This window comes from Pongo pygmaeus, chromosome 1 (assembly GCF_028885625.2).
Source record: "Pongo pygmaeus isolate AG05252 chromosome 1, NHGRI_mPonPyg2-v2.0_pri, whole genome shotgun sequence".
Classification (NCBI taxonomy): domain Eukaryota; kingdom Metazoa; phylum Chordata; class Mammalia; order Primates; family Hominidae; genus Pongo; species Pongo pygmaeus.
Window position 1 is genome coordinate 47,378,570 of NC_072373.2, and position 13,226 is coordinate 47,391,795.

Consider the following 13,226-nt stretch of genomic DNA (forward strand, 5'->3'; position numbering starts at 1 on the left):
TCGGCAGTCCTGTCTCTGCTATGGGATCCTCAGTGCTCCACAGGCACGTGCCAACACAGTATGCACCCAAGCCCAGGGCTGGTACATGTGAGCAGAATAAATGTTAGTTCTCTGCTCTTTAACAACAACAACAAAAAAATTCAGAGACAGAGTCCTGCTCTATTGCCCAGGCTAGAGCACAGTGACATGATCATACTCACTGCAGACTTGAACTCCTGGGATCAAGCAATCCTTCCACCTCAGCCTCCAGAGTAGCTAGGACTACAGGTGCACACACCCTGCCTGAACTTCTGCTTCTTATTTTATTTTATTTTATTTTATTTTAGAGACAGGGTCTCGCTCTGTTGCCCAGATTGGAGTGCAGTGGCAGGATCTAGGCTCACTGCAGCCTCAACTCCTCCTGGGCTCAACTGATCCTCCCACCTCAGCCTCCTAAGTAGCTGAGCCCACAGGCACATGCCACCATGCCCAGCCTTTTTTTTTTTTTTTTTTTTTTTTTTGGTAGAGATAGGGTCTGCCTGTATCACCCAGGCTGGTCTAGAACTCCTGGGCTCAAGCAATCCACCCACCTCAGCCTCCCAAAGTGGTGGGATTGCAGGTGTGAGCTACCGTGCCCAGCCTCTTTATGCTCATGGATATGCCTCCATCAAACCTCACATTTTGCCTCACACATAGTAGGTGCTTAATAAACACTGAATGCCTGAAAGGGCACTCCCTTGTGCTGGTCTCTGTGAGAATGGTTGGAATGTCAGAGGCCACTAGGTGGAACCAAATGTCCAGTGATGGTAGTTAAGGACCTGGCCTCAGACCTTCACCCCATCTGATCCTAACCCATCCCACTCTGCCCAGGTCCTGCCCACAGACCTTCTGTGGCTGTCTGAGGAGGCCATCTGAAAAGAGATGATAGGGGACAGGGTGGGTTCCCAGGGGCTGAGACTAAAGGGATGGGGGATGTGCCTACTCTTCCCCTCCACCCCCCTGGAGGGTGCCCAGCATGGGTCCCCCAAAAGTACTTTTCTCCTACCCGTAGTTCTACTTTAGGAAGATTCCTCTCTCTGGACAAGCTGGAGCCATCTCCCCCATTCAGAAGCATGCCAGGCAGAGATGGAAGGCTTTCCTAGCCCTCGGGAGTGTCTCTCCATGATCCCAGGAATTCCCCATTCCTCTCCCTGGGGAGTTTCCCCAGTGCTGGCTACAGAAAAGGTACTTAGCTGGGGCTGGGCGCGGTGGCTCATGCCTGTAATCCCAGCACTTTAGGAGGCGGAGGTGGGTGGATCACGAGGTCAGGAGTTCAAGACCAGCCTGACCAATATGGTGAAACCCCATCTCTACTAAAAATACAAAAATTAGCTGGGTGTGGTGGTACACGCCTGTAATCCCAGCTACTCAGGAGGCTGAGGTAGAAGAATCGCTTGAGCCTGGGAGGCAGAGGCTACAGTGAGCCGAGATCGTGCCACTGCACTCCAGCCTGGGCTACAGAGCGAGATTCCGTCTCAAAAAAAAGAAAAGAAAAGGTACTTAGTTGGAACCGGGTGGGAGGGAAGCACTGAGGTGGCACTGAGGGCATCTGAGCTGGTGTGGAAGTGCCACCCATGAAAAAAATGAGCCAATGTTGTACTGAGCAGATTCCACGTGCCATGCATTCTCCAGCCAAGAGCACACTCTGGAATCAGACTGCCTGGATTTAATTCCTGGCTCTGCCATTTACTAGCTGTGTATGTGACTTTGGTCAAGTATGTAACCTCTGTTCCTCGGTTGCCTCATCTGTAACGTGAAGATAATAACAGGCTTGTTGTGAAGATTAAGATTAAATGCTGGGTGTGGTGGCTGACCCCTCCCAGCACTTTGGGACGCTGAGGCAGGAGGCTCTCTTGAGCTCAGGAGTTCAAGACCAGCCTGGGCAACATGGCAAGACCCTGTGTCTACAAAAAATACAAAAATTAAGGCCGGGCGTGGTGGCTCACGCCTGTAATCCCAGCACTTTGGGAGGCCGAGGCGGGTGGATCACCTAAGGTCGGGAGTTCAAGACCAGCCTGGCCAACATGGTGAAACCCTGTCTCAACTAAAAATACAAAAAAAAATTAGCTGGATGTGGTGGTGGGTGCCAATAATCCCAGCTACTCTGGGAGGCTGAGGCAGGAGAATCGCTTGAACCCGGGAAGCGGAGGTTGCAGTGAGCCGAGATCGCGCCATTGCATGCCAGCCTGGGTGACAAGAGTGAAATTCTGTCAAAAAAAAAAAAAAAAAAAAATTAGCTGGGCATGGTGGTGCATGCCTATAGTCCCAGCTACTTAGGAGACTGAGGTGGGAGGATCACCTGAGCCCAAGAGATCAAGGCTGCAGTGAGCCACGATTGTGCCATTGCACTCCAGCCTGGGCAACAGAGCAAGACTCTGCCTCAAAATAAATAAATAAATAAGATGAAGTTATGCTAGATGTGGTGGCATACACCTGTAGTCCCAGCTACTTGAGAAGTTGAGGCAGGAGGATCCCTTGAAGCCAGTAGTTCAAGACTGTAGTGTGCGGTGATCTCACCTGTGAATAGCCACTGCATTCCAGCCTAGGCAACACAGCAAGACAGTACCTAAAAAAAAAAAAAAAAAAAAGGCCGGGCATGGTGGCTCACGCCTGTAATCCCAACACTTTGGGAGGCCCAGGTGGGTGGATCACAAGGTCAGGAGTTCGAGACCAGCCTGGCCAACATAGTGAAACCCTGTCTCTGCCAAAAATACAAAAATTAGCCGGGCATGGTGGCGCGTGCCTGTAGTCCCAGCTACTCAGGAGGCTGAGGCAGGAGAATCGCTTGAACCTGGGAGGTGGAGGTTACAGCAAGCCTATGTCACGCCACTGCACCCCAGCCTAGGCGACAGTGCAAGACTCAGTCTCAAAAAAAAAGATTAAATGAGTTCATCTATGTAAGTCATTACAGTAATATCAGGCATATAATAAGCACTATATACATGTTACCTACTGGCTGGAATTCATTTGATTCTCACAGCAACCTTATGAGGTAGGGTACTATCATTATATCTACCCGTTTTACAGATTTGGAAATTGAACAAGCAGAAGACAGCCAAAGAGGCAGAGAGGGCAAATTCTGAGACGAGTTCTTTCCCCTGCCCGGGTTCCAGTTCTGAACAGGAGCATGGGTCTGGCCTATATTGGACACAGACTAAGGCTGGGGGAAGCATAGACAGTCTGACCCCACAAGATCTCACTGTGTCATTCTCCTCCAAGCTCTGGGCCCCTGGCCCCAAGTGGCACTTGGGTCCTGCTCTAGGGGACAGGTGAAGGGCCACTAGTGGGAAAATATGCTTCTAAAAGTCAGGAGATCTGGGACTGAGTCCCAACTTGGCTACTAACTAGCCCTGTGATTTCAGGAATAAGTCAGTCACTCATTTTGAAAATATTTGTTGAGCACCTACTATGTGCCAGGCATTGTCCTAGGCATTTGGGAAACAGAGTGAACAACACAGCATGGCCTCCACCCTCATGAAATTCACATTCCAGGCCGGGCGCAGTGGCTCACACCTGTAATCCCAGCACTTTTGGAGGCTGAGGTGGGCGAATCACGACGTCAGGAGATTGAGACCGTCCTGGCCAACATGATGAAACCCCATCTCTACTAAAAATACAAAAATTAGCCAGGCGTGGTGGTGGGCACCTGTAATCCCAGCTACTTGGGAGGCTGAGGCAGGAGAATCGCTTGAACCTGGGAGGTGGAGTTTGCAGTGAGCCAAGATCGCGCCACTGCACTAAAGCCTGGCGACAGAGCGAGACTCCGTTTCAAAAAAAAAAAAAATAGGAATTAACATTCGAGGCCAGGCACAGTGACTCACGCTTGTAATCCTAGCACTTTGGGAGGCCAAGGCAGGTGGATCACCTGAAGTAAGGAGTTCGAGACCAGCCTGGCCAACATGATGAAACCCCGTCTCTACTAAAAATTAGCCGGGTGTGGTGGTGCATGCCTGTAATCCCAGCTACTTGGGAGGCTGAGGCAGGATAATCACTTGAACCCAGGAGGCAGAGGTTGCCGTGAGCCGAGATCATGCCATTCCACTCCAGCCTGGGATACGGCGTACAGAGTGAGACTCCGTCTCAAAAAAAAAGAAAAAAAAAAAAAGAAAGAAATTCACATTCAAGTGAACGAGGCAGGCACTGAAAAAGCCAAATTCCAAGTAATATAGCTATAAATTGTGATGAAGTCATAAGATCATGAGACCTCTCTGTCTTTCCAGTTTCCCCTCAGTAAAAGGTAAGGGGTATTCTCCTGGGCCTGAAGTCCCCCCAAGCATGCTATGGTAATAAAATGCAGTCATTGCGAAGGCATTTTAAAAGGTAATATGGACTGCTAAGATACTGTAAGTCAGTGGTTTTTTATTAGATCATCAGGGTCAGAAACACCTGGAAACTGTTTTGAAATGCACATTCTCAACCCCCACCATAGACCTGCTAGATCAGAAACAGGGTGGGCCCAGCTTCTAGGCGTTTTCTAGCAAGTCCTCTGGGGATTCTGATGAAGGCTAGAGTTTAAGAACTACTATACTAGGCATTCCCATTGCACTCAAATGGTGGGGGGTGGGGGTGGGAGGATGCTTGTAGGAGGGGACAGAGGGAGAAACACTGTGCCCCTGGAGCTCCCAGATCAGGAAGTCACTGAACCTCTGGTGAGCAGGTCCTGTGTCTCCCTATCTTGGTTCTCAGTGCCTGGCATTCAGTAGATGCTTGATACATGTGTTTCAGGGGGAAAAAAAAAAAAAAAAGAACAAGTAAATGGTAAGTAGAAACAAAAAACTGCTAAAAAATCCTACCTGTTATAAAATACCAAAATCTCCTTAATGGGGGTGGGAGGAAACTTCTGGCTTCCTCAACAAAAGTAACATTTAACAACTTCCAAGGCCGGGTGGCTCACTCCTGTAATCCCAGCACTTTGGGAGTCCAAGGTGGGCAGATCACCAGAGGTCAGGAGTTCAGCCTGACCAATATGTTGAAACCCGTCTCTATTAAAAATACAAAACTTAGCCGGGTGTGGTGGCGTGCGCCTGTAGTCCCAGCTACTGGGGAGGCTGAGGCAGGAGAATCGCCTGAACCTGGGAGGCGGAGGTTGCAGTGGGCTGAGATTGTGCCACTGCACTCTAGCATGGGTGACAGAGTGAGACTGTCTAAAAAAAAAAAAAAAAAAAACCTTTCAAGATGGTCAGCAGAAAGTCTTTCAACCGTCTTCTGCTCCTGCCCCAAGATGCCCCTTTCCTTGGGGGAAAGGGGGTTTCCTCCCTGCGCTGTGACTTTCCCCAGCCATGGCAGCTGGCTCCCTTGCATGCAATGTTTTGAGCACATTTCACCATCTTTCCTCACTGGCCTACAGCACAGCTAAGGCAAGGCTGGAATGTTCAGATGCAATGAAATCCTCAAGGATGCTAAAGAGATACAAGTATAGTTGGTTACAAGGAGCCCAGGAATCCAGCTGACAAGGCATGATCCTACCTCCCAGATCCCAGAGCCCCCACTATCGTATCTCCTAGCTGGCACCAAGTGCTAGGAGCTCTCTATAAATACCTACTCTCTTCCAAGTCCACACCAAGAGATGGGTGGAGAGAGGTCCCCTTCTGCTTACTAGGATTGCTCTCTAGGTTAGTTTCTTAGTAAGGACCCTTTCAATATCAGAATAACTACAGGCAGGGACTAGCCTCTGAGGGCCCAACTGGCTGCCCCATCAGAAAAAAACCCCAAGCATTTATGAGACGTATAGTGGCTGTGGGGGGAGAGAAAGCCAGCAGGTTGTTATTTGTTTAACAAATGTGTACGGAAAGCCTTTCATGTGGCAGACACATCACTGCTACCCAGAAGCATTTGGTATTAACCCCTCGTTTGATAGCTCACTACTTTCAAGATAGCCCATTCCAATGTTTAGATGGCTGTGATCACGCCGAACTTGTTCCCTTATCAGAAATGTGACTCAAGGAAAATCCACCCATTGGTTCAGGTTCTGTTCTCTGGAAGAGACACACACACACACACACACACACACACACACACACACACAATCCAGGTGTGAGACACAGTCAGCAGGCATAATATCAAATACATAAGGAGTAGGCACTGGCCACAGTAACAGGTGGAGGTATGTGAGGATGGCAGCAGGCAGGAGAGCCCAAGGGAATCAGACAGGCTTGGGTGAGTCAAAGAAGGCTTCCTGAGAAGTTCTAGAAGGGATTTCTTCAGGAGCAGAATTTGAGTGGAAGTGAGAGAGTTAGTTTGGCAGAAGGGAGGTGGGGCAGAAGTTCCAGGCAGGAAGAGAGCTGGTGGGGAGGAAAGACTCTAGGAAGAGCCAGCTGCTGGGTGGAGCCCAGCATAACTCAGCTGGAGGAGAGAGTCTGGCCCATGTAATCACAAGACAAAGCAGTTGAGCCAGGGCAGGAGTCGGGTGAGGCTGGAGGAGCCTGGGAAACCCCACAGGGCACCCTGCATCCTCTCATATCTCCCTTCCCCAGTGATTCCAGGCACATTTGGCTGTCCCCTACAGATGCCTGTACCAGATTTTCATCCTTGGTAGCTGGAGGGGCAGGCTGCAGGGCCCTCTGGAGTCTAGAACTTGGTTCTGAAGCCCTGGGGCGGGTGGAGAGGGATGGGATAGAAGTCTTACAGGGAGATCCAAGTCCTAGGCTGTAGCTGTGATAGGTTTGGCTGCAGCCAGGGGCAAACATGGAAAGCTGCCATAGTTCCTGTTTAGGTGGCTGTCTGGGAGATGGAGCAAGCGCTAAACATAGAGGAGTCTCAGGTCCTGCCTCCAAGCTGGCTGGCCCCCTCCCCAAGCCCTTGACCCCAGGTCCTGGCACTGCCGCCAACCCCACCCCATCCCACACAGCCACAAGGCAGCAAGGCCACGACAAACAGATTATTCATTGCCAGGTGCCCTAGCCATGTCCTTTCTGCCTTCTTGCCCTGATGTCCTGACACAAGCTGCCAGAGAGCTCAGCACAAAAGAATGCAGGGCAGAGCCAAAGTGGAGGGTTAACCCTTCCCTGGGCAGTATCTGCCTGGACAGCTTTCAGGGGGCCGGTTGGGTGGGTGGGGAGGGAAAGGATGGTTGAACTTCTGCCTCTGAGTCCCTCTGAGCCTGAGAGTGGCTCTTCCTGCCCTTCTCTGGAGTTGATGGGTCATCCTAGACACATGGAATTGGATCCACAGAAATCCACATCCCCTCACTTCCCAGCTGTGTAGCCATGGGCAAATCACTTAACCTGTCTTTTTTTTTTTGAGACGGAGTTTCACTCTTTCACTCAGGCTAGAGTGCAATGGGGCGATCTCGGCTCACTGCAACCTCCCCCTTCCGGCTTCAAGTGATTCTCCTGCCTCAGCCTCCCGAGTAGCTGGGATTACAGGCGCTTGCCACCACGCCTGGCTAATTTTTTTTTTTTTTTGAGACGGAGTCTCGTTCTGTCGCCCGGGCTGGAGTGCAGTGGCGCAATCTCTGCTCACTGCAAGCTCCGCCTCCCGGGTTCACGCCATTCTCCTGCCTCAGCCTCCCGAGTAGCTGGGACTACAGGCACCCGCCACCACGCCCGGCTAATTTTTTTATATTTTTAGTAGAGATGGGGTTTCACCATGTTGACCAGGCTGGTCTCAAACTCCTGACCTCATGACCCACCTGCCTTGGCCTCCCAAAGTGCTGGGATTACAGGCATGAGCCACCACGACCGGCTAACCTGTCTTTATCTCAGTTTTTGATTTTTGTTTTTTGAGACGGGGACTCACTCTCGCCCAGGCTGGGGTGCAGTGGCGCGATCGTAGCTCACTGCAGCCTCCAACTCCTGGGCTCAAATCATCCTCCTGCCTCTGCTGGTATTATAGGCCCATGCCTGGCAGACCTCAGTTTTCTTTTTTTTAATATTTTAAAATAAAATCATTTCAAAATAGGACAGGCACAGTGGCTCATGCCTGTAATCCCAGCACTTTGGAAGGCCAAGATGGGCAGATCACTTAAAATCAGGAGTTCAAGACCAGCCTGGCCAACATAGTCTCTACTAAAATTACAAAAATTAGCTGGGCGTGGTGGCGGGCACCTGTAATTCCAGCTACTCGGGAGGCTGAGGCATGAGAATTGCTTGAACCTGGGAGGCGGAGGTTACAGTGAGCCAAGAATGTGACACTGCATTCCAACCTGGGTGACAGAGCGAGACTCCGTCTCAAAAAAAAAAAAAATTAATAATAATTATTTTATTTTATTATTTATTTTTTTGAGACAGAGTCTCGCTCTGTCACCCAGGCTGGAGTGCAGTGGCCTGATCTCGGCTCACTACAACCTCAGCCTCCCACGTTCAAGCAATTCTCTTGTCTCAGCCTCCCGAGTAGCTGGGACTACAGGCACGTGCCACTACGCCTGGCTAATTTTTTGTATTTTTAGTAGAGATGGGGTTTCACCGTGTTAGCCAGGATGGTCTCGATCCCCTGACCTCGTGATCTGCCTACCTCGGCCTCCCAAAGTGCTGGGATTACAGGCGTGAGCCACCGTGCCCAGCCAATTATGTTATTTTAAAATAGAAATAGAGTCTTGCTGTGTTGCCAAGGCTGGTCTCAAATTCCCAAGCTCAAGTCACCCCCCGCCTCAGCCTTCCAAAGTGCTGGCATTACAGACAAGCACCACCACACCTTGCCCAACCTCGGTTCTTGACTGTAACTGAGGACAATAACATGCATCTCCAAGGTTGCTCTGAACATTAAATTATGTAACTTGAGTGGTGCATTCCTGACATAAAGCATGTTCTTGATGAATGTCAATTTCCTTCCTCACTCCCTCTATTCCCTCCTCCTTCACACACCTGCCTCATTCTCCCAGTCCCACTAAGAGCGCTGTCCAATGCCTTCAGGCACTTCTGCTTACAGGGTGCAGCAGACCCTGAAACCCCCAGGCTAGGGGGTCTCGGCCTGCTGTCCTGCAGCCTGGTAACGTGGCTCTGACTCAGACTGCTGCAGGACCTCAGGCCGTGCTGCCATGATCCCAGACATCCCAAAGACTCCGGAATGAGTTTGAGGGTTTCCTCTTCCCCTCCTAGAGTGATGAGTCTATTTTATGTCCCCCTTAGCCATTACCCCATACTGGGGGTGGGGAAGAGGCAGAGAGTGCTTCAAAGGGAGGGGGGCAAAGTTCCCTGGCCACACCTCCCTGTGGGAGAGATGGAGGAAATTTCCTGTATGCAAAGGAGGATAAAGACAGACACAAGGGGCCAGGCGCGTTGGCTCACGCCTGTAATCCCAGCACCTTGGGAGGCGGAGGCTAGTGGATCACTTGAGGTCAGGAGTTCAAGACCAGCCTGACCAATATGGTGAAACCCCATCTCTACTAAAACTACAAGGCCGTGCATGGTGGCTCATGCCTGTAATCCCAGCACTTTGGGAGGCCGAGATTGAAACCATCCTGGCCAACATGTTGAAACCCCGTCTCTACTACAAATATAAAAGTTAGTTGGGCATGGTGGCGCACGCCTGTAATCCCAGCCTCTTGGGAGGCTAAGGCAGGAGAATCTCTTGAATCTGGGAGGCGGAGGTTGCAGTGAGCCAAGATCGTGCCACTGCACTCCAGCCTGGCGACAGAGTGAGACTCTGTCTCAAAAAAAAAAAAAAAAAAAGACTCAGAGATCCCACCCCAGCCCTTAGCTCTGGAATCGGAGCCCAGCCTCTATTCCCTAGAACAGGCAAGGCCAAGCTGGCTGCCCAACATCTTGGGTGAGACTTGATTTATGCACGAATAGAATGATTTCTACCCATGGGCAAAAGTCCTCCTACCTCTGGCTGTCCTTGGCTGTAGGGGTCAGATCTTGCCCCCTCTGAATCTTCCTGGGATTCATTCTGTTTCTCTCCTGTCTAAACCAGCACAAAAGTCCTGTGAGTCTGTAGGCGCAGTGTTTTGCCCGTTTGGGGGCCTGTGGCCTTGCGGGCTGAGGGAGGCCCTTTGCTGAAACTACCCTATATACCCTACGTGAGAACAACCTGCAGGGGCCTGGGAACCTAGTTCATGTCTGTCTCCCCAGTGCCTAGCACAATTCCTGACACAAAGTATGCACTTCATGCATATAAGTTGTTTTCGTTTTTAGCAGGGCTCTGCTTGAAGATGTGGCAGCCTTCAGTCAAGGTCATGTCTAGAGGCTCAGTACTGGGTAGTATGAACGCCCTGCATCTGGAAGGCTCGCAAATTTGAGGGTTACACTGAAACAAATTTGGATTGTCTGCATCTCCCTCTATTGAGGTCCCTCTGGCATAGAGCACTGAAATGCTAGTTCATCTAGCACCTAGGCGCTAGTTCATAAACCCTGAAACCCCCAGGCTGGGGGGTCTTGGCTTGCTGTCCTGCAGCCTGGTAATGTGGCTCTGACTCAAATTGCTGCAGGACCTTGGGCCATGCTGCCATGATCCCAGAGACCCCGGAATCACAGGCACTAGTTCAACTAAGACCTATGAACTAGCATTTTTCCCTCATAGTCGACAGAAGATCCCTATTCTCCCAGCCTTTGGGCAGGGCCTGGGGTAGGAAGATTGGAGGACACACAAGCATAGTGCCCCTTTCCCAGGGCTTCCTCTGGGCATGCCTGATCCACTATGGCCAGCTGGGGGGCACCCCCCTGCAGGAAATCCTCCAGGGTGGGACCATGGGGCCAATATCTGACCTGGATCCTGGAACTTTGGCAAGATGCTCTTGCCAACAATCACGAGCACTGAGCCCTCCTCTGGATGCAGAAACCCTCCCTCTGGGCCTAGCTTTGCTAGGGGTACTCTCAGTCCCCTCCAAGCACTAGTATTCCCAGATAAACCTATGAATGATGCCCAGTCAATGTTTTTGTTTGGTTTTGTTGTTTTTTGCAGAGGATGAGGGAAAATGTCTGGACCACTGTTGGCCTAACAGTTCACAGAAAGCTGCCACTGTGCACTGGAAAGGTAAATTTAGGTCTCTTGTAGTATCCTTTTCTCTTTTGCCAATTTCTGACCCAGGAGGGTGGAGGAGAATAGAGATGGTGGTGACCTTGGCGGAGGCAGGAAGGAGCAGGGCTGGTAGATAGATTTTCATCTGTGCAGGTGCATGTTTATGCATTTGTGTCTGTCTCTGAGCTCAATATAGATCAGTGTGCATCTCCCTCCATATTAGAGTTACAGAGCTCTCCATTTACAGCTGTAAAAGAGATTTATATTTCTTTCTAGAATGGTTGGGGCAGGGGTGTGGTTCAACAGATGGCTAGCAGGTTACAGGTGTGTCTAGCTGAAAAAAGTATCTGGCCCAGGGCCTCCTGATTGGCTGTCAGTGAGTCACAGCGGTTGGGTTCTTGGAGCGGAGCTAATTGGCTGTCATGGAGTTGGGTTCATGCTCTGCCTTATCTTTAGGGCCTTCTCCTGCCAGCCTAGACGGACAATGTTCCCTGTATAGGCAATGGCGCTCGCAGGCTGCTGACTGCGGGTCAGTGGGACGTGCCCTTTGGGTAGATTTCCCAGCAGCGTGTGGTTCACCTTGACCTGGCCACACCCTGACTCCTCAGCCCTCCAGAGCCGGATGGATGGCACCCTACTGGGGAGTGATTCCAGGGGCCAGCTGGCTGTGACCTGGCAAAGTCACAAATGTATTTCCTCAGTTCTGGAAGTGCCATCCGAACTGACTGGCGACAAGAAAACGTTTGTGGGTAAACATTATAGAAACCAACTCTGGATTCTGTAAAAGGCCTCTGGAGAGATGGGCAGGGAACTGTTGCCATGGTAACCAGCTCAGGGGGTCTGAGCAGAAAGCAGAAGAGAGGCAGGCAGGAGGGGTCCCTGCCTTGGCTTTCCAGATGCAAGGAATCCTTGAACATGCAGGCTCTGGGAGTGGTCTGCCTCCCAGCCTCAAGTCACACGTACACACAGGGCTTTTCACTTCTCCTAGGCCTTACATGGGTGTGGCTTCATGCCCTTCCAGGGAGCAGGACCCAGACAGTTATTCCAGGGTTAGAGGTGGGCAAAGCAAGCCCTCCAGGAGCATACACACTGCCCAAGGTCACAGGGCAGAGACCAGCAGCCAGCAGGAGCCCAGCCGACACAGGCACACTTGACAAAACTCGTTTTCTGTCTGTCCGCCAAATTAGCTGCAGCCCCCGGTCCTCCATTAAGAGTCCCAGGGACCACTCAGCTCAGGGCAGTGGGAGGAGTTGGCGTAATCTTCTTGGTTCAGGGCTACAACTTCTGAGAAGTTCAAACAACCACATATTTCCCCATCCTCCTCCTCCTACCTGTCTGTCCACCTGAGTAGAATACAATTTCTGTGTCTGAGCAGTGGGGGGCAATTGAACTGGGGAGACCTTGACAGGCCCCTTACCAGCTCCCTGGGGCTGCCAGGCTGCCTGTTGGTATCCTGGACTCCCGGCTCTTGCCCGCCCAGGCTGGCACAGTTGCCATCCAGGGTGCCTGGGCAGAGAGCCAGAGGGAATTTTCCACCTGCCTGCCTTTGTTGTCTGCTCTGCGGTCTGGATCCTGGGCCAGGGGAGGGGCAGGCCCCCTGGGTATCTGCTGGAGGTCTCCGAGGTTGCCTTGGGCTGCATCACACAGGAATTGCCAACCCTTCCTGTGTTCCATGACCCAACGAGGTTTCTTTTTCTCCATGGGGGAGATGCGGGAGCTAGTGGGGATAGGGGGAGGTTGGGCGCTGGGGTGGGGATGCCCACCTGGGTAACCACAGAGTGCCAGGGTTAGAAGGAGCCTAGGCTTATCCAACTGAGCCCCTACCTTGTACAGATGGGAACACTGAGGCGCCTGCCTTGTACAGATGGGGATAAGAGGGCAATGGACATGGCCAAGGTCACAAAGGGAGGGTAGATGCCAAGCCATGACTCAAAGCCACTTTCCAGACTCACATCCCAGTATCTGTCACCAAACCTTTCAGTCCCCCCATAACTTCACTCTTCCATTCGGGGCTGAATCAGGCTATGGGTCTCCCACTCCAACCCCTCCTTCCACACCCTGTCCTCTCTTCTTCGCACAGGATGTGTGGGCCTAGGCCTGCCTTCCACACCTCCTCAATGTGAGCACCAGCTCCCCTGGCCCCCAACTGCCTTCAAGGGGCCCTCCCCTCCTGGAACTGGCTGAGCTCTGCACGGGGTCCTCAGGCTGAGGGCGGGGCCTGGGCTGCTCTAGGGGCAGTGGGTGAATGAAGACACACCCATGGGAAGAGATGAGAGGCAGTGGGCTGAGCTCAGCAGCTGGACAGGGTGGTG